Source organism: Octopus bimaculoides, chromosome 4 (genome assembly GCF_001194135.2).
Source record: "Octopus bimaculoides isolate UCB-OBI-ISO-001 chromosome 4, ASM119413v2, whole genome shotgun sequence".
NCBI lineage: Eukaryota > Metazoa > Mollusca > Cephalopoda > Octopoda > Octopodidae > Octopus > Octopus bimaculoides.
Window position 1 is genome coordinate 121,970,273 of NC_068984.1, and position 14,874 is coordinate 121,985,146.

The following is a 14,874-nucleotide window of genomic DNA, read 5'->3' on the forward strand; positions in this document are numbered from 1 at the left end:
TCTACAGCTGGATGCCCTTCCTAACGCCAACCACTCAGAGAGTGTAGTGGGTGCTTTTACGTGTCACCCGCACGAAAACGGCCACGCTCGAAATGGTGTCTTTTATGTGCCACCCGCACAAGAGCTAGTCCAGGGGCACTGGCAATGATCTCGCTTGAAAACACTACAAGGCCAGTCAGGCGGTACTGGCAACGGTCACGCTCAGGATGGTACATCTTATGTGCCACCCGCACAAGAGCCAGTCCAGGGGCACTGGCAACGATCTCACTTGGCTTGCCGGGTCTTCTCACGCACAGCACATTTCCAAAGGTCTCGATACATACATATATATATCTATATATGCATATGCATGCATTTTATGATGGCCCACATTTGCTTATATGCATAGGTCTAAAATAATATATATATTTTTACAAAGAATCATACGTAAAACTGAACTGAATTCCCCTTCAGATATTTATAGTAACATAGACCATAACCTTTGCCTCCCCAAAACACAGGTCAAATTTTAAAAATAATAATCAAATAACGTCAACAACAATTAAACCCCAATTAGACATAAGCTGACCTACTAACCTATATATGGTACAAAAGTATGTAAATAAAAAACAAGACAAGGTAAAAGAAAAACTAAACAAACAGGGAGTGTTAGGTTGACAATCAGGAAAATTGGAAGACTGTCTATAATGTTTTGAGCATTTGCACCTCTGCAGAAAGAACAGATGAGAAGAGAGAGAAAAAAAACAGAAAAACAAATTGAATGTATCTAAATTACACGGTCACATATGTGTGTGCACGTGTATATATATATATATATATATATATATATATATATATTGTTTATGATATATACATACATATATGTTTATACATACTTTTATATATGTATATATATATATATATATATGACAGGCTTCTTTCAATTTCTATCTACCAAAGCCACTCAAAAGATTTTGGGCAGCATAAGACTATAATAGAAAACACTTGCCCAAGATGCCACGCAGTGGAACCGAATCCAGAACTATGTGGTTGGGAAGCAAGCTTCTTAGCTTGCAGCTATGCCTGTGCCTTTATAAATTAGCAACCAAGTAATATAGTACTCAATAACAAAAGTAGAATATTATAACACAATAAAATATATATAGGTGTATGCTTATGTGTATATATATCTATAGAAACATGACAGGCTTTTTTGATTCTTTCAAGTAAATCTACACACAAGGAGGTGGTCAGCCCAGGGTTGTAGTAGAAGGTGTCTTGCAGCATGACTGAAATCAAAATCATGTGGTTTGAAAGCAAACTTCTTAATCACATGGCCATTTATTACATGATCATGTGACCAACCAAGCTATCAGATGTTACACATCGCTAGTCACAATGCACTTTTGCATTGTTTTAGCCTGCAAATGACACCACCCTGCTGGCTAGGTAAGCAGGCCAACATTCCCCACTGATCAAAAGGGGGATTGAAGCAACATGAAATGAAGTGTATTGCTCAAAAACACAACATGCACCCAGTCCGGGAATTGAACTCATGATCTAATGATTGTGCGTGCAACAGCCTAACCACTAGGTCACGCACACACACACACATAATATTATACTATATTACATTGTTATATCATATTACATTATATTATATTATATTATATTAAATTATGAACTAAAAGCAGCTCTAATAATGTAGACACTATCAGTCACACATATATAGTGTATGTGGTTTGTTTATATGCCAAACTTGTGGAATAGCGTGAAAAAATAAATAGAAATGGCTTTTCTGATAATTTTTCCACTTTGATAATTACATGTTTATAATGATTCATAAACATCCAATTATTGAAGTGGAAAAATTATCAGAAAAGCCATTCCTATTCATTTTTTTTCAAACACACACACACACAAACACGCATGCACACATGTATGTCAGCTTGTAGATGTGTATTACCATCACTGACAAAGCAATGCTTGTGCAAAATTTTAGGTGCAATAAGACTTGCACACCTTCTCACAAACCCTCTTCGCCCTACTGACATGATCCTGAGACAAACCGAAGCAAGACATCTAGTGCCAATATGGGTTGCACATTAGGGATATGTGGGAGTGCCATGATTTTAAGCACAAACAAAATGTACCCCCAAATGTCCATGTCATTCCATGCATATCTATTTTTTTTTTTTATATCAGGGTGACTTTCTCCTAGAGACATGCTTTAAAAAAGAGCTGAGAGTACCTCACTCCTAGTGGTCTTCCAGCATACTGGATGCCAACCCAGAATTTCTGAGTGCCCATGTTATTATTAGATAGTCATTGAACTTACACTGGTTCATTTGTCCTTTTGACAGGTCTTGTTTTAGTCCTGCTGGGTTTCTAGCCACCCTCTTCTCCAGGTTAGCCTAGTGGGGATGCTGGTTTACTTGCCAACAACCTGTCCATGCAACAAGCTGTACTGGATTCCATGTTACCAGTAGCCCTCATGAGAGACCTCACAAGTGACTCGACACATATATACACACACATCCACACATATGAGAATGCATAGACTAGACATATATACTTAAATATATATATGTGTTTGTGTTTATGTATGCACACAGTATTAATTAGATATCAAAGAAAGATTTAGCTAGCCATGTATACATAATTAATACTAATTAATGCTATTGAAATGATAGACTGTTACTTCAAACATATTTGTATATATCTCATATGGTCTAGTGTAGGTATGTATTAAGTGAACAATGCCCTACAGCAATATAGCTTCTCCCAAATAAGCCAACCTTGCTTTTCTATACGCTACATTTAGTGCAGATGGTAGGAGCAGCCATACTGATGGGGTTCTGATGAATAGCAAATGTCTGGTAATCTAAAACTGGTTATTCATTACTTTGTAGGTAAGGTTTTTTAATCAAAGCCTAAACGTTGTGATAACCTTGAAATGTTACCTCCCCCTTCAACTGTGACATGTATAGCCCACCAGCACAAACATGTTCTGAAGTCCAGTAATCAGTACTTATTCAAGGGTAAAATGATAATGCTTAATGGTTGGGTGTTGGGCCAGCAACAAAATACTGTAACAACATAAAACTCATTAAAGAAATTTTGAGAATTAACATTCTAGAAGGCAAGAATAAAAGAGAGATGGTAGATGTGAGATGGAATTGGGCCAGATCCAAAAGGAAGTCCAATGCCTAATAGATAGGATCATCAATGCTAAATACACTACAAAAATTAGGATGTGGGATGGATGCAGTCTATACTAGGTAGGAAAGATAACTAAGTACTGAAAGAAATGAAACAATACTGTCTAAGTATTTTTGGGAACTAGTAAAGTATGATGGACAGGATAAAAATAGCTGACAAGAAGATTATCATGTCCATGGAGTTGGTATTATATGAACTAAAGAAGTAACATAAGCATTGGTAGAATGGAAACCAGTCAGTGATCAAATTATAATAGCTAGATTGTAAAGTCAATTCAATACAAATCTATGCATTAACTGGAACTGATACTGATGTTTTTGTTTTTTTTTATAATCAGTTGCAAATAGTCATAGAGAATGTAATGAGTTAAGATATCAAGTTATTAACTGGAGATTTAAGTGCTAAACTGGATGAAAAGAGAAGTGAAGTAGAATCTTACATTTTACCCACAAAGGTTTACAGAAATGATCAATGAAAATGGAGAGCGGCTACTGTTACTAAATAGTCTCTATAACTCAAACAATGGGAATAATTTTTTCAGACATAAAAACATCCATAAGATAATCAGGACATCTTCGAATACCAGTAGCAGAAATAGAATCAATTAACTTCCATAACTTGTTATAGAAAAAAGTCTAGTTGATGCTAAAAGAGAACAAAAGGGTCAAATCAGCAGATGATATGCAACTGAGAACCTGAAAGAACCAGTTGTAGCAGAAAGGTTTCATGTGAAGGTAAGAAATTAGCTGCAGGTTTTAAATACAAGAGCAAGAAAAGAAATATTGAAGGGCAATGAAAAGGATTTATTCAGACCATCAATGTCAGGAAAAGACACAGCTAAGAGGGAGCAATAGATATCAGTAGAATCATGGACTATGATTTGTTGTTGGCACTCCGTCGCTTACAACATCGAGGGTTCCAGTTGATCCGATCAACGGAACAGCCTGCTCGTGAAATTAACGTGCAAGTGGCTGAGTACTCCACAGACACGTGTACCCTTAACGTAGTTCTCGGGGATATTCAGCGTAACACAGTGTGACAAGGTTGACCCTTTGAATTACAGGCACAACAGAAACAGGAAGTAAGAGTGAGAGAAAGTTGTGGTGGAAGAGTTCAGCAGGGTTTGCCACCATCCCCTGCCGGAGCCTCGTGGAGTTTTAGGTGTTTTCGCTCAATGAACACTCACAACGCCCGGTCTGGGAATCAAAACCGCGATTCTATGACCGCGAGTCCGCTGCCCTAACCACTGGGCCATTGCGCCTCCACCATGGAATATGGTAGATTGAGAAGAAAGATGCAAAAATCAACATAAAGGGGAGCCAACCAGAATCTTGGAAGAGTGGAGAGTTGAGGATAAACACTACATACTTCTGGATAAAAGATGAACTGAAGTTGCAAGAGAGACAAGAGGGGTCAGCAGTGAGCTAAAGCACAGAGAGCAGCAGATATGTGGCTAAAAATAACACTGTATATATATAAGACAGACAAAATAATTTATTGATAGGAAAAGTATTAGCAATCAGGAGCAAAGCTGACTGCATCCTAATGATTGGTGAAGCTCAAACCTAGAGACTTTTAAGGGAAGTAATCAATCAGCCACCACCACCACAGCTGCTGCTGCTACCACTGGCCTCCACCACCCAGTCCTTTTAATTTTGAACAAGAAATGGATGCCACTCAATTGAATGTGTCACTGGAAGACACAACAGAACAAGTCCTTACAGTCATTAAATACTGAAGTAGTGGTTCTCGATCATTTTTTCACCAATTCACTCTTGATTCCTGCTTTACTTGCATGGACCCTCATAACCATTTGATATTTAAGAAAACCTATTATATTTTTATAATTAAATATCATCAGATTTTGTATAAAAATTTGTTAAAATATTTTGTGTATTGCAGAAGTGTAACCAATTTATTGCACATAAACTTTAACAACAAAATCTTATGTGGACCCCACAAAGGTCATATGGACCCCTGTTGAGAACCACTGCACAAAAGGAATAACAAGGCAGTAGTACAGGATCATATCCCAGCAGAAATGTTGAAACATGGGCAGGGAATTATTGCACAGGAACTTGTCTATCTTTTCAATATGATATGCTATACAGAACAGTGCCCAGATGATGGGAGACAAGAAGTTATTCTGACTCTACCAAAGAAGTGATACCTCAGTGCTTGTAACATTTAGTGAGGTATCATATTGTTCTTGATTTCAAGGAAAAACATTTAGTACAGCAGTCCTCAATAGACTAAGACAAAAATTAACCCACAACCTCCATGAACATTAGGCTGACTTTCCTAACATGTACAGAACAAATTTTCAACTGTATAAAACAGCATTGTGAATTTCATATACCTCTAGTTATCAATTGCACTGACCCACAAACTTCAAGATGACCTTTAGCAGAATTCACCATGGATTACAATAAGAGATTGTACAAATCAACAGCATCCATGAAAAATTTATCAACAACTTCACATCCCTCTATTAACATTCTTTTCATTGTATCAGAACAAGATGAGAATCTAGAGTTAATTGACACTATGTCAGTGTCCACCAAGACTTTTCCTTTTAATAATTGTTTCAGTTGTTGGACTGCAGCCCTGCTGGTGCACAGCCTTGAAGGGTGTAGCTGAGCAGATCAATCTCATCACTTACTTTTAAAACTGGTACTTATTCTATCAGTTTCATTTTTGCCAAACTGCTAAGTTGTGGTGACATGAACAAACCAACACTGGTTGTCAAGTAATGGTGAGAGACAAACATAAAAACAAAAACACACAGACACAGACACACACACACACACACACACACAACTGGCTTTTAGTCTCAGTTCACAAGGCTTTAGTTGGCTCAGGCCTATAGTAAAAGACACTTGCCTAAGGTGCCATGCAGTTGAACTGAACCTAGAAGCATGTAGTTGGGAAAGTGTATTGTTTTCATTTTTCTCCAGCCTATTTGTAATAACTTCATTATAAAGAAGATTATGAGCAACTCGGCACATGGAACAGAATGAGAAGGGAAGCTAGGTGATTTGGATTCTGCTGATGATATTGCACAACTAAGTCATCAAGGTGGAGAGTGGACTGGAAATAACATCGACCTTATGTGCAAATGCAAGGAAAAGAGGACTTTGTATTGGCATACATTCAAATTTATGTTCATGAAACAAAGTAATATATAACTGAGTCACCCTGTTAATACACACATACATATATGTATATACAAATATTTATGTGCATTTCTATGCATGTGAGTATATATATATATATATATATATATATATATATATATATATATATCAGGCCATCCCATAAGTTCTGTCCGAATTTTGAATAAAGAAAACAAGTGATCAAATGTTATATTTAATTGAAATTTAATCATCAATGTACTTTCCCTGATTATCTATGACTTCCTTCCATCTATTGACAAGCTTTTTAATCCCATCAATGTAAAACTCTTTTGGTTTCAAAGTGAAGAACTCAGAAATGTCAGTTTTGACCTCCTCCTGGCTTGCGAAAGTTATGTCCCCCAAATGATTCTGTAAACTACAAAACAAATGGTAGTCTGAAGGAGCAAGGTCAGAAGAATAAGGTGGATGAGGAATTTTTTCCCACCCAAGTTCTTTGATCTTCTGTGATGTGATCTTTGCAGTGTGGGGTCGTGCATTATCCTGATGAAACATCACTCCTTTTCGATTCACTAAAGCGGGTCTTTTTTTCTTCAAAGCTTGGTTCAAACACTCTAATTGCTGACAGTAGACTTGAGCATTGATTGTTGCATTAGGTGGTAACAATTCAAAGTAAATTACTCTTTTGCAATCCCACCAGATAGAGAGAAGAACCTTTTTCTCATGAAGTTCCCTTCTCAGTTATGGTTGAGCTTTTTCCCTTTTACCAAGCAGCCACTGTTTACAACGTTTAATATTTCGATAGAAGATCCATTTTTCATCACCAGTCACAAGTCTATCCAAAATGAGTGAAATGAGTTTGCGAGAATGGAGAGAAGAGCAGATGTCAAATTGGGATTTGCGGTTGCTTTCAGACAATTCATGAGGCACCCATTTTCCAAGTTTAGAAACCTTTCCAAGCTGTTGAAGATGACGATGAACAGTTGTATGGTTTGAACTAAGCTTTATTGCCAATTCTTCAACTGATAATGCAAGATTTTCTTCAAGTAATGCCTCAAGGAGCTTATCATCAAACTCAACTGGATATCCTGTTTGATCTTCATCTTCAAGGCTGAAATCTCCACTTCTGATTTTTGCAAACCATCTTCTGCAAGTACTTTCATTCAAGCATTCTTTTCCATAAACTGAGTGTATGTTTCAAGTCACTTCGGCTGCAGAGTTTCCTTTCTTGTACTCATAAAGCATTATGTGCCTCAAATACTCTTTGGATACTTCCATGTTAGAAAGGGTTTCAAAGAAATTTTAATTCTATTATTCTGTGAAATAATATTTAATTAGTTTAAATGTACACAAATGCATAAAAATAATTTTTAATTCCATTAGACATTCTAAAATACTATTAAATTTCATTCAATTTAAAAAAGGTAAAATCGGACAGAACTTATGGGATGAACTGATATATATATGTATATATGTGTATATGTATGAACACACAAGCAGAAATGGGAACTCCATTGGGCTTGAAGCAAACATGTTAGTTAGATTAATCCTTTGCTCAGGTTTAATATGTGTGTGTGTGTGTGTGTGTGTGTGTGTGTGTGTGTGTGTGTGTGTGAGCATGTGCATGTGAGTTAGTGTGGCTGTACTCATAAACCTGTTAACGAGAAAAGGAGAAAGTGAGAGAGAAACAGAGAAAGAGACAGAGAGAGAGTGTGCAACAGATTTAGTGAGAGATTACTACTCCTACTACTACTACTACTACTACTACTACTATTACTACTACTACTACTATTACTACTACTACTACTGACTGTATACAAATGCTGTAACATTCAGGTTTATCTGTACTATTACAATGACAGCTAACCTTAGAACAACGGCTATAGTACTGATATATAGTTCACTAATCATATATCAATCCCCTATGGGGCAGCAATCTCTCAACTATCTTTCATAAGTCCTGCTTTGTATTAACAGATTTGTGGTTTCATATAGCTAGTGGCACAGTTGTTGTTGCTACTATTACTATTGTTGTTGTTTCAGAAGATGTGGAATGGTAGAAATGGTAATATGCAGGACAAACTGTCTTGTAGAATTTAGATACCATTCTTTTATGTTCTAGATTTAAATTTGTATGGAATAATGTAATGTGGGTCAATAAAATATGGAATATACAGAAAATTTATTTGATCAGCTCTATCCCACCTTTGAGGAGGCACATGGCTCAGTGGTTAGAGCAGTGAGCTCACAATTTTGAGGTAGTGAGTTCAATTCCCAAACTAGGCTGTGTGTTGTGTTCTTGAGTAAGACACTTTATTTCACATTGCTCCAGTTTGCTCAGTTGTAGAAATGAGTTGTGACATCACCGGTGTCAAGCTGTACCAGCCTTTGCCAACTTTCTGGGGTGAAATCCCATGGTCTTTACCCTTTTTCTATCCTGCCCTTAGTAAGTTTACGGCCTGGTACCTATGTTACAAATCCTTATTAGAGAGCTGGGCAGAATCCGTATGATGTGCTGGTTTTGGGGTTTTTTTAAAGTTTTTTTTAAGCTTGTAAAGAATGTTTTCTTTAAATGATTTCTGAGATTTCTTAAAAGACAAACAAAATTTTCACCTTTTTGCCTTTTCTTGTCTTATTCTAAACTTCTCTGAACTTCTCTTAATTTATTCAGTTACAGTATTTCACCTTCTTTCTTTGCCTTCCTAACCTCTACTACAAAAGGTGTTACCCTGTTGTCTTACTATGCTAATCCTTATAATATCAGAATAAAATATGTTGCAGCATTTATTTAGGTTCTTTACAACCAGAATCCAAATTTTGCAGGGGACCACTTTGCCATTCAATTTCAGAATCAACGAAATTAAGTACCAAAATCAGTCAAGAACTGGGGTTGATGAAATAAGCTTAGTCTTCCCTTTCAAAATTGCTAGCATTTCATCCATACTCTTTTACTTGTTTCAGTCATTTGACTGTGGCCATGCTGGAGCACCACCTTTAATCAAGCAAATCAACCCCAGGACTTATTCTTTGTAAACCTAGTACTTATTCTATTGGTCTCTTTTGCCAAACCGCTAAGTTACAGGACGTAAACACACCAGCATCGGTTGTCAAGCGATGTTGGCGGGGACAAACACAGACACACACACATATATATATATATATATATATATATATATATATATATATACATATATATGATGGGCTTCTTTCAGTTTCCATCTACCAAATCCACTCACGAGGCTTTGGTCGGCCCAAGGCTATAGTAGAAGACACTCGCCCAAGATGCCACGCAGTGGGACTGAACCCGATACTATGTGGTTCGTAAGCAAGCTACTTACCACACAGCCACTCCTATGCCTAAAGAAAAAGTAATTTGCCCAACGTGGGGCATGAACCCACAACCCCGAGATTAAGAGTCTTGTGCTCTATCAACTGAGCTAGCCGGGCTACACATTCTGAGTTCAAATTCTACTAGGGTCAACTTTGCCTTTCATCCTTTTGAGGGTTGATAAAATAAGCACCAGTGAAACACTGGAGTCAATGTAATCAACTAGCCCTCTCCCCTCAAATTTCAAGCCCTCTGCTTATAATAGAAAAGAATTTTAAGGCAATGAGTTGGCAGAAGCGTTAGTACAGCGGGTAAAATGTTTAGCAGCATTTCAGCCATCTTCATGTTCCGAGTTCAAATTGCTAGTCTTGTGCCAAAATTTGAAACCATGATGATGATGACGATGACGATGACGATGACTACTACTACTACTACTATTACTATTATTATTATTATTATTATTATTATTATTATTATTATTATTGTTATTATTATTATTATTATTATTATTATTATTATTATTAAGGTGGCGAGCTGGCAAAACCATTAGCACAGCAGATAAAATGCTTAGCAACATTTCATCCATCTTTGCGTTCAGAGTTCAAATTCTGCTAAGGTCGACTTTGCCTTTCATCCTTTTGGGTTTGATAAATTAAGTACCAGTTATGCACTGGGGTCAATGAAATTGACTCATCCCCTCCCCCAAAATTTCAAGCCTTGTGCCTATGGTAGAAAGGATTATTATTATTATCATTATTACCTCCGCCTTAGCGAAGGCGCAAGTATTGTTTTCAGTCGTGTTTGTTTGTTTCTTTGTTTGTCTGTGGACAAGATATCTCAAGAACTGTTGGATGGATTCAGATGAAACTTTCAGGGATGTTTGGCCTCATGACTGGCACAAACTGATTAGATTTGGGGATCAATCCAGTACCGGACAAGGATTTTGAATTATTTTTCCTGTTTTTTTACTTAATTTTTGAGAGCAGTCAGGTTCATTTTTAATATTCTCGTTTGTGAGAGCAGTCAAACATTCTCATTTTAAAAATCATCTCTTGCTAATTGTTGAGAGGACGTTGGTATTGCCTTAGCAGAGGTTTGCGCTTTCTGAGTGCTCATATTATTATTATTATTCTGAGTCCAAATTCTGCCAAAGTTGACTTTGTCTTTCATTTTGTCGGGGTCAATAAAATAAGTAGCAGTTGAGCACTGGGGTCAATGAAATCAACTTATCCTCTTCTCCGAAATTGTTGGCCCTGTACCAAAATTTGAAATCATTATTATTATCATGCTAGTGCATGCTAATTTAGTCAGCAGTTATTCTGTCTTTATGTTTTGTAACAAGTTTTCTCAAGTCTCAGGAATTTTCTTTAGAATTCTTGCAGAATATAGGATGGTACTTTTCTGCAGGTCAACAATGCAAATTTCAATTCCAATTTCTTTCAGTCTTTTAGATAGCCTTTTTTGCTGTTGTGCCAAGTGCACCAATTACTACTAGGAATAAATGTTGTCTTGGTATTCCATATTCTCCTCAGCCTTCAGGCTAGATCCTGATATTTCTCATTTTTCTATTTTTGTATCAGCTCTGCTATCAAAGGGAATTGCAAAATCTATGATCTTACACTGTTTGTTTATTTTGTCCTCTATTATCATATCCAGTCTTCTTGTTTCAATAGTATGGTCAGTCTTTATGGGGAAATCCCACAAGATCTTGCAATTCTCATTTTCTGTCACAGCCTCTGGTCTGTGTTCATATTATTATTATCATTATTATTATTATTATTATTATTAAGGCGGTGAACTGATGGAATCATTAGCATGCCAAGCAAAATGCTTAACAGTATTTCATCTGTCTTTATGTCTTGAGTTCAAATTCCACCAAGGTCAAATTTGCCTTTCATCCTTTCAGGGTTGATAAAATAAGTACCAGATGAGTACTGGAGTCAGTGTAATTAACTATCCCACAAAATTTCAGACCTTGTGTCTATAGTAAAAAGGATTATTATTAGAGAAAATCATTAGAACATCAGACAAAATGCATGTGCTGTTTTGCTTTTTCCTTTCTGGGGTCAACAAAATAAAGTTCTCAGTCAAGTACTTCCCTATTTTTTTTGTATTTATATATTTCCTTAATACTCTGATCTGTTTCCATTTGCTTGCATCTCACTATTGTTCTAATTCTGCTGTTTTTACTCTGTACTTGTTCTCCATTTACATCAGGCTCTGTCTTCCATGACATTACTATTATTAGTACAAGTATTGTTGACTTGTGAACATTATTGAACAGTCACTGGCACATCTACAGTGGATCTGACTCTCCAACTCTCTTAAACCTTGTTGTGTCCAATGCCCTTGACTCAGCATTAACCACTTTGGCCAGTCCTTCCTCTTTAGAACATCATCCCTCTGCAATATTCTCCCTGCTCATGTTTTTCTTAAAATATTAACAGCATCAGTTTCACCAGTCTCAGAGGGTTTGCACAGGATATGAGCACTGCCTCTCTTTCCAAATTTAGTAAGTATACAAAAACAAAAAAACTCTGCTACAAAGGCAAAAGTGATGATCTAGAAAGCAGTAACTCCAGAGGCATTAAACTGATAATCCAAGTTATGAAAGTAACAGAAAGAGCTATAACACAACTAATTATGAAGAGGATTAACTTAAGTGAGATGCAGTCTGGGTTTTACACTAGAGCAGAATACTATTAATACTTTCTTCTAAGAAAAATAAATACAGGAAAAGCTGTTAGCTAGGAACAAGCTACTACATAGAGCATTTATTGATCTCAAGAAGGCTTTTGTGAGGGCACCACACTCTGATAGTTGTTAAGGAAACTAGGTTTAAATGAAAGGATGTTGAGAGCTATGAAAGCTATGCACAGAGATTATGTCAGTAAGCTGTGTTAGCAATGAGTTCAGTGAGGTTTTTATTGTGTAGGTAGGTGTCAACCAGCATTTGATTCTCAGCCCCCCCCCCCCGGTCTTCTTTATTATAATTCTCCAGGCCATTCAAGAGGAATTTAAGATCAGCTGTCCATGGGAACCTTTGTATACCTATCTCTGATAGCTGAATCTGTTGAAGAATTAGAGAAGCAATTCCAAATGTTGAATTGGGATCTTAAAGTAAACCTAGCAGGAAAGAAGGCAGGACTCTACTACCATCTGAGAAATGGCCATGTGCTATATGCAGAAAGAAGCAGAAATTCAGTACTATGTACCTAATATAATCTATGATGTAAAAGAAATGCAGTAAAATCATTGGCAGGCTGACAGAAAGATACACAATAGTAGTTAGCAGTAAGAGTACCTACAAATTAAGTTCTTTGAAATGTCTGGATGTCTTACTAAAAGTAATTGACAGTTTCTGCTACCTAGGTAAACTAAATTAACAGTGGTGATGGGTTGTCTAAAACCATAGTAACCAGAACAAAATAGGAAAAGATCAGTGAACTATAACCTCTGCTGGTGACAAAGGGATTTTCTCAATGAGTGAAGGGCAGATTGTATGAAGTATGATATTGCATGGTAGAGACATACGGGCACTGAATGCATAGGATAAGCAAAGGTTGGAAAAAAATTAGGCAAACATATTCTACTAGATGCATAGTGTTAGTGTGCTTGAATGACAGAGCACAAATAATCTGAAAGGAAAACTGGTGTAAGAGGAATCATGTGTAGAGTGCATAAGAGAAGCTTGAACTGGTATGAATGCATGGTGCGTATGATGGATGACAGTTGGGTACAGAAGTGCCAAGAGATCTAAGTAGAAGTAACCTATAGAGGACGAAGGGTTAGTGAATGCTGATCTTAAGAAGCTGAATCCCACCAGTGATATGATAAAGGGCTACAAGGAGTGAAATATTATGCTGAAAAAGACATATCCAACCCATCCAAGCAGAGAAATAACATACACATAATGAACGATGATGGTGATCGAGAGAAACACTTTAGTTAGAGAAGGGAATTGTTTGTCTTAGAGCAGTGTTTATAGCCTTTTATAGGCAGTCAATACAATTGCTAAGGATTACAATAGTATTAAGGTAGCAATTCTGAAGGTGTAAACCAGATAACAGTAACAGCCATCTATGACATTTACCTTGGAAAAATTCTGACAGAAAGCTACAATTTACCTTTCTGAAAATGAAATCAATGAGAAGGAAAAAGCAAAGCAAAAAAATAAATAAATTAATAAAATAACCCAAAACATTGTAATAATAATAATAATAATAATAATAATGATTTCTTAAGAATAAGAATAAGAACAATACCAACAACAATCTAATGCTTTCTAAATACAGACAGAAATCAATGGAAGCAATATGAAATGAGTAAACCATATAAATTATTGATCTGAGGAAGAAGATGGAGAGATTGAGACAGACAGAGGAGAAAGAGATAGAGAGAGAAATACATACACACATACACACATATATATAGCAAGAGAAGGAGAGAGAGATTTAAAGAGATGAAGAAGATAAACAGAGTAACAGAGTGAGTGAGAGAGAAGTGAGAGATAGACAGAATGGCAAACAGAGGAAAAGAGAGACAAGACAGATAGACAGGCAGGCTGGCAGACAGGCAGGCAGGCAGGCAGACAGACAGACAGACATACAGACAGACAGACAGACAGACAGACAGACAGACAGAAAAACAGATAGTCAGACAAGCACACAGAATAAGCTGAAAGACAGCTAGAAAAAGATTCTGAAGATGTTGTTTTGAAAACTTTCCAACACAAAAATATAACAATATAAAAAAGGGAAAAACAGAAAGTAAAATCAAGAAAGAAAAAAAAGACTCAAGCCTCTTTCCCATCTATTACTATTAGTAATATTACTACATTATCATTATCATTATTATTATTATTATTATTATTATTATTACTAGACTTCCAGTATCAAAAGAAAAGTAGAGGTAGCTAGAGAAGTCCTGACCTCCAGTATATTTTACGAAAAGGTGACTGAAAGTGGAGAGAGTTTTAGAGTTAGTCTTGTCTGAATGGCTCTCTTCTCCCAACTTGTGTTTGTAAACTGACAGCATTTTGTTTTAATGTTTAATGGCAATTACAGTGAAGGGTTGAGATAGGGTGCGGATTTGTCTTATGTAAATAACTCTATTCATCCCTCTGGGATATTACATCACTGCACACATACATATAACTATACACACACAGACAGACAGACAGATAGACACACACACACACACACACACACA

At 36.5% G+C, this 14,874-nt stretch overlaps 1 protein-coding gene and 1 non-coding gene across 5 annotated transcripts in view; both read right to left on the reverse strand.

Moving 5' to 3' along the window:
* The window catches only part of LOC106880305 (tRNA-dihydrouridine(20a/20b) synthase [NAD(P)+]-like), a 233,774-nt gene that overhangs the window by 68,609 nt on the left and 150,291 nt on the right, over nt 1-14,874 (reverse strand). The gene's annotated exons all lie outside the window — the stretch shown is intronic.
* Nucleotides 9,710-9,782, reverse strand: Trnak-cuu (transfer RNA lysine (anticodon CUU)). The gene has a single exon. It is a non-coding gene; the product is annotated as a tRNA-Lys (tRNA).